The sequence below is a fragment of the Melanerpes formicivorus genome, unplaced genomic scaffold (genome assembly GCF_026170545.1).
Source record: "Melanerpes formicivorus ecotype bairdi unplaced genomic scaffold, bMelFor1.0.p_v2 SCAF_33, whole genome shotgun sequence".
Lineage (NCBI taxonomy): Eukaryota > Metazoa > Chordata > Aves > Piciformes > Picidae > Melanerpes > Melanerpes formicivorus.
In genome coordinates, this window is record NW_027142385.1 from 4,714,895 (window position 1) to 4,725,399 (window position 10,505).

Consider the following 10,505-nt stretch of genomic DNA (forward strand, 5'->3'; position numbering starts at 1 on the left):
AAACAGAATCCAGCCCATGGGCTCCAGCGTCCCTCCTCTTTTCTATAGCTGTACAAATAAACCATCCTCTATGCACATGCAGAGAGGGGAAGAAAAGGTCCTCATGTTCATGGAATGACACCTGGGTTTCTAACCTCACCTACACAAGTTCTTTGGATTTAAATTTGAACTAACTTCCATAATTACATGCTGGACTTTTGAATAAGACCTGATGTTTTGGCTGGCATCGAGGTTGGCTCTAGAGGCACTGGTGAGAGGGCTTTGTTGGTGTTTTAAAGGAAAGGTCACTGCCAGTAAGTGGAAACTAATAATTGGCAACTCATTATCTTTTCACTCAAAAATAACACCTCAAAGGCCCCAGACAGAAAAGGCTCCTGGGCTGCTGAGCAAGTCCAGAAAGTGGGGTCCAGTGCCTGGCCTTGATAGATGCTTCTTTTGGACCTCTCAGCTCTAGCATCTGTTTGCTTCTTGCCACGCAGCACAGTTGTCACCACCAGTGGTGGTAGCTCATCAGCACTCATTCCCACAAAGCAAATATTCCAGGCACTCAGCTGTCTCCTTAGGGCAAGTGCAGTTCCTGAAGTCAGCCTCCATTCAAACATCTCAAAATAAATTAGAAAGAACAGAGTTCTTAGAGTTAAGAGGTGTCCATCCAGTGCAAGAAGACCTTGGCGAGTGGACATATGACCTTGGGACAGTTAGATGGCAAAATCCCAATGTACTTTTAATGCTTGTAAATCTCCCTAATAAGCAGCTGAGCAAAGGGCAAATTGTGTTGCTCAGTTTGGGTGACGCTGTCACTCTGGGTTAGCTTGTTTTTAAATGGGTTGCAATTCTGTTTACATGCAGTCAATTTAAAAAATCAGCTCAGGTGCATTTTAAGAAGCCTTCTCTGTACCAGGCAGTAAACCCTGATCTGCCACCCTCGAGGCACATCTTTCACACAACCCTTGGAAGAGCTTCCCAGCACATGGGCTAGCAACATGTTAATCTTTATAAATTAAATATTTGCCAAGTGGAGTAGAAAGCCATGTGTCTAAGCAAGATGCATGGAAAAATGGAACAAAGTGCTCTGCATGTCAGAGATCACTAGGTTGTGTTGCAAGCCTGTCCCTTGCAGAGTTATCCTTCAAAACAACATTTCCCTAGCCCAGCTGTAGATGTTATTTCACAGCAGCATTTGCTTTTTCCTACTTTCTACTGCAGAAAGCTGACCCTCTCTCTGACCTAGCTCCTGCTCATGAAGTTTAATGTCATCTGAACTTTCTCTGAATTAGATTGGGTTCTGAGCTGAGACACAGCTTGTGAAGTCTTGAATTAGGAGACATTGGTAGAAGTAATTCAGATTTACCTCCCTCCATTAGTACTGGAGCTGTGAAAGTATGTCCCATGCCTGCCATATCTCAATTATTTTACAGTTTCACACATCTCACAATTTCACAAGCTGCTGTTTGGTGCTGATGCCTTACACTGATACCAGCACTGCCTCTGCAGTTCAAAGCTTCTCTGGTACCCTTATTTATTTGTATATGGATGTTTCTCTTTGCTTCTGCAGGGGACAGTTCCATTGTAGCATTCAGAAGCAAGAGAGCACAGTCTCCATTCTAATAAACTATTTTTCACTGTCCAACTACTTATTATTCAGACAGAAGAGTGAAGCAGTTGTTGCTTCTCTCTTGGCTAATGCCAAGTACTTCAAAAGGGGCCTCTAATTCAGGCACTTTCTTTATGAATGCAGACAGACGCAGATGCCTCTCACATGCAGAAACTAAAACTCCAAGGTGCTTCTGCAGGACCAAAACACTTCTGCTTTCCAGTTGCACCAATAAAGCCTTCCATCAAATACCATCCAGTCCTGCTTATGCGAATGAGTGGTTTGTAACTTCCACAAGTAAGTCTGGGGCAGGCTTAATGCTGAGAAACAGAAACAGGAGCAGAACAAATGGATTTCTGAATATATTCTCAGCCTGTGTATTTTACACAGCCCTGGAACAGACACTTCCATGCTAAAGCTCCTCTCCTTTTCCTTCCCACACTCCTGAGACTCCCACATGTGAAGAGAAATGAGAGCTTGCTGTCTCATGACTTCTAGCTGTCCAAAAGGCTGCTGGCTTCTCCTCCTGCAGAACCTCCCCAGCACTCCTAAAAGAAGATTCATCAGTATCCAGGAAGCAATTAACACTGCATTGCAGTGATCTGGTCATGGCACTACTTCCTGCTGTTCCAGCTGACAAAGACACACATCAGTCCAGGATGTCCCATATCTGTCACTCCAAGCAAGCTGTTAACAAAAGTTATCACTTCCACATGGATCAAGCTATTAGTAGCAGCAGTGCCTGGAAAACCCTAGACAACTCTTCCACTTCCTCTGGACAAAGTGACCTCCTAGCCTCCATGCACACATCAACTGGAAGACTGGTCTTTAGCTACGTGACAGCCACAGCCCAGCCCAGCCAGGTAGCAGCACAATTTGCTCTTTGGACTTTGGATCATGGATGCAATTTCCCATTCACAGCTCTGCAGGCGAGAGACACAGGGGACATGTGTTCATGCTAATTCTTCAGGCTTCCAAACAAGCATCCTTATTCTGCACATGAAGCTGATGTGCTTTTATGGCCAGACACCTGCATGTTTGGCAATGCCATTATTTGTCTAGTTCTCTCAATTTCCTCTCCCCCTCTCCTTTCAAGTCTGTCACATCAGGGTTGACCAAACTTCCTGATGCTACAGGCTTCACATCAAGAGTCTGGTATGCAAGGGATATGTCTTCTAGGAAGCTGAGGGGAGAGGGCACAAGTTCACAGGCAGGACGAGCAATACATCCCCAAGGGGACAGAGAGACCCATGCATGTAGATCTCAAGAGCCTGTCTGTACCAGGTCACCTCCTTGCACAGCAAAATGCACAATTCGCCCTGCAGTCCTCACCCAGCCTTGCCCCTGTCAATAGCAGCTCGCCCTGCCTTCAGCATGAGTCACCTACAAGACTTGCAAGTAGGAGGATGTGGCAGAGCTCTGCAGTGAGTACCTGTGTCTCCTCTCCCTGATTTGTGTGCTGTTGAAAACACAGTGTGGAATTGAGCACTGAAGGCCTGCTGCAGACATTACTTTGTGGCATATGGCAATCATAACTTCTGTGCCTGGGCTGATGGAACTGTAAGCAAGGAAAATATTTTCCTAGTTTGCTTCTGTGGCTTTTCTGATGCCTATGTGTTGGGAAAAAATCCTGCACCAGCAGAAAACAGTTTGAGACTTGCTGACTATGTTAGTTTATTCTAATAGTTCTCTCCACATGGCTGAGGTGATCATCTGCTCTCCTTCCAGTTTCAGCATTGGTCACAAGAAGCAGCTGAGGCTCCTTGTGTTGGTGCATTGCTTTCAGGGCCTTTGTTAAGTAATTTGGGAGACTTTTAAACATTCAGAATATAGAGTATGGAGTATTACCTAGGGCTTAGTACTTGCATTAGTTGGATAAAAATATCTATTCTGTGGGTGCTGGTTCTTAGTCTTAGTCCTGGGTAAGCAATGCAGGACTCTCACTGCAGTTTTGGTGCACAGTACCCCACTTTGTGTTTATTTCCTATGATACAGTGCTGACTACTACAAGAAATCTCAGCTGAGAAGAAAATCCTTCCTCCACAACCCCGGTTTAGATTTTTAAGGCAAATGATCTTATTCCAATGATATTTTGCTTTCTAGACTTGTTTGTAGAGTTAGATTCAACCAGGGTTTTATGTTGTTGGTTTTGCTTCTTAAATGCCCCCAAGTCATGGTGTGGTTTGTTTCAACAATCTCTTATGGACGTGCCAACCTTAATCTCACTTTTCCAGGCCCTTCTTATTGTCCAGGATGAAAGCACAACACAGAGCCTCCTCTGCTAATTGCCAGCTCTCTGTTTCCCACTGACAGGTGTATTGTCTGGAGGAACAGACCCGATTGTGTCCTTGCGCAGGAGGGCATGAGCTGCTGATATTAGAGAGCCTTTCAGGGGAGCTTGGCCATGGCTGGTTATTTAGTGCCATCATTTATAACAAATCTGTGTAGCCTAGAAACTTTTAACAGAAAAAAAGTAGGACCTTTGGGTTTTTTTCTCAGGCTGCTAACCACTCCTAAATCTCCCATCCTCCTACAAGGGCAAGATCCTCTTTGAAACACTAAATCTCTCTGATACCCTTTTCCCATAGTATTCTGATAAAGGTGTTCTGCTGTTTTAACCAGACACCCATTGCACATCTCCTTTAACTTGCAGTCTCAGCTACCAAAAAAGTTTTCAAACTGCTATTCCTGTAAGGTTCATTTTGAAGCAGTGGGGCTAGCCAATATGCATGGTCTCAGACTGACAAACGTTATGGAGAGATGGTATATATCCTCTGGAGATCCTGAGGAACAGCCCTGAGGCAGAAAGCTCACTTTGGGGGACAGTGACTGTGCCTGCTTTGCCAGGCAAGAAGAGGGGCTCTGGTGCTCAGACATAGTGAGGAAAGGCAGCAGCAAGACAGCCCCTGAGGGATGAGAGGAAAAAGTACCAGAATAATATTAGACCCAGATTGCATCTGTCTTTCCCATTTTTCACATTAAAGGGTAAAGCTTTCCATACGTGACTGTCGCACAACAGCAGAGCTCCAGCCAGTACTGCAGCACCATGCGACCAGAAACGCAACAGACCATTAAGCAGATGGCCCAAGTTTTCGCTGCAGGAACCTGGCAATAGAGAAACCATCTCTTTACTGGATTTAATCACGTCAGTCACAAGACAGGAGGGTGTCTACAAACAACCAGTGTAAGCAGTTCCACACCAACCTGCAGGAATACAGCTGTCGAGAAAGAGGAAGCGTGTGGTGTCTGCCTGAGCCCTGGGTGCCTCTGCAGTTTTGGAGCAGTGTTTCAGTCAGACTAGCACAGGCATCTGCAAGGAGGTTTTCTTATTTCTGCACTCTCCCACGCTGTGCAACATCAGTATGTGCATCCCATAATGTACTGGAGAGCAGCACAGAGACCTCTTCATACCTGAACTTCTCTTCCTCCTCTTCCAAATTGCATAGCTTTCCCAGCTTTTTCTGCCAGAACCTAAATAAAGCTGAAGACTTGATTCCAACACTACTAACAGAAGGACTTTTGCAATTGTCAACAGAACACCAGAAATTCAGGCACTTCTCTTAAACTGTATTGACAAGTGATAGACAGTAGCATAACGATCCGAGTATCATAATGCTAGAAAACAGCCTAAGAACAGCAGTGGGCTCTCTTAAGTTTGTAGCCCACAGCATTTAGCTGAAAGCAAGCAAAGGGCTCCCATGTGCTTCATTTGTCCCCCTTGCTTGGAGTGAGACAGTCTATTTCTGATGTCTACACCTCTGCCAGCAACTTTTTCCTGTTCAGAACATTATTTGTTCAAGAACTCTTTGGAATTTCCTTCACATTTCAATACATTGTCTGCTTGACTGCACCACTTGTCTGCTCCCTGCCTCAACTTCTTCCAGTTTTCAAAGTAATGAAGACACCCTCTTGGACTCAGATCAACTCTATTTTCTGTAATGGGTTTAAACACCTCAAATCTTCTGCTTTGGGAAGCTACAATTGCACAACAAAGAAGGTTCCTGAGAGATCACCGTCTGCCAGACCCAGGCAAATACTTACATGATTAGCTTTGTTTTAGCCACAGGTTGGTAAAGTTTTAGTCTATCTACTTCTGATCTTGTCAGAATTGTATTTAAATTCTTTTGACAGATTCTTGGCCTGCAGTTTGTTAACAGATCGTTGTTGAAGCAGGATGATGGAAATTAGAGTGGTTTTGAACAGGAGAGACACATGGTGCATTTATTCTCCAGTTCAGTGATTATCTCTCTGCCTGGCTCCACTCCTAACACAAGTTCACCTTGGGACATTACAGGAGTTGCTGGCTAGTTTGGGAACTACTGAGTATTCATAGGAATATGCACAAGATGCAGCTATGTCAAGGGTCCAGGCTCAACTGCAGTGTGTGCTTTCAGCTTCTGGACAATTTGTATGGCCTCTGGCCAGCTCAAAAGAAAATCAGTCCCATACAGGGTTGGATGGTACAGGGCCTCAGTACATTCTGCCACCAGTTCTGCAGACAGACATTGAGGGTAAGTGCAGTCAGCCATCCAGGTATCTGGACTTCATGCAGCAGAGACACAAATGTAGCTCCTGACAGCACAAGGAAACAGTCCTTGGGTTTCTCCAACTGACTGTCATTTCACACACAAAGGCCAGTGGTGATTTGTCACCTTCTGTTGCAGGCAGTTGCAGGCTTCAGTCCCATAGCCACAAGCTGCTGGGCACCACACTCCCACCGGTGCTATACTGGGATCCCTGCTGACTTTTACCTAGCAGTGCTGCAGGCTTCACTGGTGCACTACAGAGCGCTCGAGACTGTCTCAGTGTGTGCAGCTGTTGGGCTGACTGTGGCTGTCAGAGTTATCTGTCTGTCCTTTTAAAACCCTGAACAAACAGGTTTAGGTGCCAAGCTATTTCATCAGAGTGCTGGAACAATGAAACCCCTCTGCTCACCACTCTCACCTGTTACAGAAAACCACTCCTCACCTGCTAAGACTCTAGTTTTTGCAACTCCTTTATTCTACAGAACAAAAAAGTGACTGATGATTTACACTTGTTACCCTGAAGAAGCAGCATGTTTGTCTTTCATGCTGCAAGAGCAGGTGCAATGTTCATAGAGTAAAATAGTACTGAAGATTTTGATAAATATTCCAAGCTACCCAGTTCCTCTTTAAATAAGGTCCAAGGTTTCAAGATGTCATTTGGCACTCACACAGAGAGAAAGCACTGACTATGAAACTGGGAAACAAGGCAGGGTATAAATGCAGACACCAAAATACCTGGGAGTTTATACACTATATCCACACATCCTGTAAAGACAGAGGTATCAGTTTCAATGCCCACCTGTTGAGAAAAACACTAACATTCATTGTATCCCAAATAAGTTTTCAGAAATGTATCTAGGGTCTATTGAACTTCCCTGTCAGATGTCTTGTAGGATTATAAACTTGGATTGCAGCTTTGTTAATGCTAGAAACAGACTTCAGGAGTGCTAAAAAAAAGCAACAACAAAAACCAGAGAGAGAGAGAGAGAGAGATAAAAGTTTACATTCTTTAGGCTTGGACACAGTTTATCCCACAAGATGAAGGTAAGCCCTGAAAGTACATAGCCTTAGATTTGTAAAGAGGGCATTTCAGACAGCATAAGGATGACCTTCCTCGTGCTAAACAGAATCTGCTGAGCAGACCTGTCAGACCACATAAGCACTCTAGATATTGGCCTAGGATGTTAAAAAAAGTACTTCACTTGACACTCTTTTCTTCAGCTTTCTTTCTTCTAAATGCTTTACTACTCACCATGCTCTTCAGGAGAGGATCACCACATTATATCTCCTCTGACCCAGTACACTGGGGACCCAGTAAATTGGGGATGGTGGTTGTGCCCAGTGATGCCACTTATTACCCCATCATCTGTTCAGAGGAATGGAAGGAGGGTGTCAAGGTTTGCTGGTTCTAATGATATCTGCACTGGAGGCCTTTGAATGACTGTAGAAAACATGAACAAGACACAAGGAGTGGCTAAGGGAGTTGGGGTTGTTTAGCCTAGAGAAGAGGAGGCTCAGGGGAGACCTTCTTGCTCTCTACAACTATCTGAAGGGAGGTTGTAGCCAGGTGGGGGTTGGTCTCTTCTCCCAGGCAACCAGCACCAGAACAAGAGGACACAGTCTCAAGCTGTGCCAGGGGAAGTTTAGGCTGGAGGTGAGGAGAAAGTTCTTCCCAGAAAGAGTTATTTGCCATTGGAATGTGCTGCCCAGGGAGGTGGTGGAGTCACTGTCCCTGGAGGTGTTCAAAAAGGGATTGGATGTGGCACTTGGAGCCACGGTATAGTTAGTCATGAGGTGTTGGGTGCTGGGTTGGACTTGATGATCTCTGAGGTCTTTTCCAACCTTATTGATTCTGTAATTCTGTGATTCTGTGAACAGTGGAGGGCATCAATCAAAAGGAAAGTTTGCAGTCCAACAGGTGTGAAAAAGCCTATGTGAGAAATTTGGGAAAGATGCTGTTCTTAGGCTCATCAGCTGTGTCTACATAAATGGGATTGGAAACATATCCTATAAAGTTAAGAGGGAGAAACAAGCATTTGTCTGAATCTCAGCCAGCAATAGATGGAGCTAGTGGTGCACTAAGACAGCTTTGAACTATGAAAGAGGTGTACCTGCACATCTGCAAAAGAGCCAGTTGTGTACCTGGGAGGCTAGGAAAAGACACTATATTACCAGAAGGTAAAACAATAATTGTAGGACATCTGCTTAGTTGTCAAGGACCAAGAGGGAAATAAAGCTGTTGTCCCCTCTAGCTAAAACCTGCTGTTTCTTTTTCCCTAGACTCCCAACTACCAAATGCTCTACAGTTTGTATGCCAATCCAATTTTGATGCCTGTAATTCACCCCAGAGACTGTTTATTTTAACTTTATCAAGTGAAGAGAAAAACAACTGTGTTAAAATAATAAAAAAGGGGAACATCTGGCAGGAGGATAGTCTTTCTCTCAGACAGCTTCCCAGACTAACTGGTGTACAAGAAGATACAACTTTAGATACTCAAGGGTCAAAAGGAGGGAGAGAAGAGTGCAGAATGCAGGTTCTCTCTGTGTTTATCTTAAAGGTGATCTTTTTGGTCTGTTGGAACAAATGCTCTCAATATGTGTGCTCCACCTCAAAGCAGGCAGCCAAGCATCATCTGAGCACTACAGGACACAGGAGAGACAAATCCACACACAGGGCACTATCTGGTGTAGCCTATGCTGAAGAAAGTGTCCTCTGTAACTCCACCAATGTGGCAATGTATCTCCAGAGCTCCCTGACCTGTGTAGGACACAGCATCAAAGGGCACTTTGGAAAGCAGATGTGTCTGCTTCTTTATCCAGATTTCAAGTATCAGGCACCTTTCCCTCTCTTCAGTGGCACAGACACTCTGAGCAATGTCAGCACATGCCAGTTTGCCATGTGCAAGGTGTCCTCAGTTAGAGCTTGTAAATCAGGGGATCTCTCATTTCGTGACATAAGCTGATTCCTTCATATTTTGTGACAGGACTTTCCTATTCACTGGCAGGGGCTAATGCCACACTTGGCTCTGCAGCTCCTCCAGTCTGGCTGGTGGGGTTTTTCTTTGCAAGACTGGCACCAAGAAAGAGATTGGGGGTTGGTTTTCTTCCTCTTGACTGTTTTGGTTCCCTTTCATTGGCAAGTATTGTGGAGCGCTGGAGGAAACCCCAGACATTTCACAATAGCTTTGCCCAGCCACCCTATTTTTGTTCGTGTGCTTTCATCTGAGTGTTGCACTGATGGAGAACACTCATTTTTAAGTAATCAGGAGGGACACTGCAGATGTGTAGATTTTGCCTGGACACAGGAGACCCTCGTTTTGTGTTTTGGCCATCTGCTAACTGGGTGCTGTTCAGAGGGAGTCTGCAGGATGTCTGACTCGCTTCTGATGTAAAAGGCTCCGCTCCTCTTGGAATGAAACACAGGCCTGTTCCTCTCAGCCACGCCACCTACTCGAACAATGTCATGTTCTGAGCATTAACTATCTCAAGAAGGAAGACACTGTACTTAGTAAAATGGAGAAAGTTTCCTTTAGGCAAGAAGCCAATGCACTACTTACATTCTTGTGTTGTTCTCTGAGACAGTCTCCTGTAATTAACATTTAATGTTTGGAACAAATAACATTTTACTTACTTTTAATCAACAAGATTTTATTTCAGGGACTTATACAGCTAGAAAACATACTAAGATATGTGGTAGGAAAACCTCCCTGCATGGCTGCCATGTTTAAAATCAGAGAATCACAGAATGGTTTGGATTGGAAATGTTACAAGTTCTTTTCTCTGTGGGTAAATCAGGGCATTCCTTTCAACAGGGCAGTAAGCTGGAGAAAATAAGTTAAAATGGAGGTCAGATGTAGTTTATCCAGATAATACCAAACTGGTTTTACTGACTTCCTTGACATACAGCAGGATTCCTTCATTTTGAGGTGTATCTCTCTCTTTTCCTTTCACCATGTAACATTAAAAGCACAACAATTTTAGGTAGGTTTCCTTTTTTTCCCCTTCTTTTTTTTGTTTCCCTCCATACATTTATTTTAAGGCTCTTTAGCCTGGAAAGGGGAAAATTGAGAGATGATATAATTGCATATAAATATCATTGAGAGATGGTATAATTGCATATAAATATCTAAAGGGTGGAGGTCATGAGGATGGAGCTGGGCTCTTTTCAGCGGTGGCCAGTGTTAAGAGAAGGGGCAATGGGTACGAATTATAACATAGGTTTCACCTGAACTTAAGGAGAAAATTCTTCACTTTGAGGGTGATGGAGCACTGGAACAGACTGCCCAGAGATCGTGGAGTCTCCTTCTCTGAAGACTTTCAAAACCTACCTGGATGCACTCCTGGACAACCCAATGTAGACATACCTGCATTAGCAGGGGGTTAGA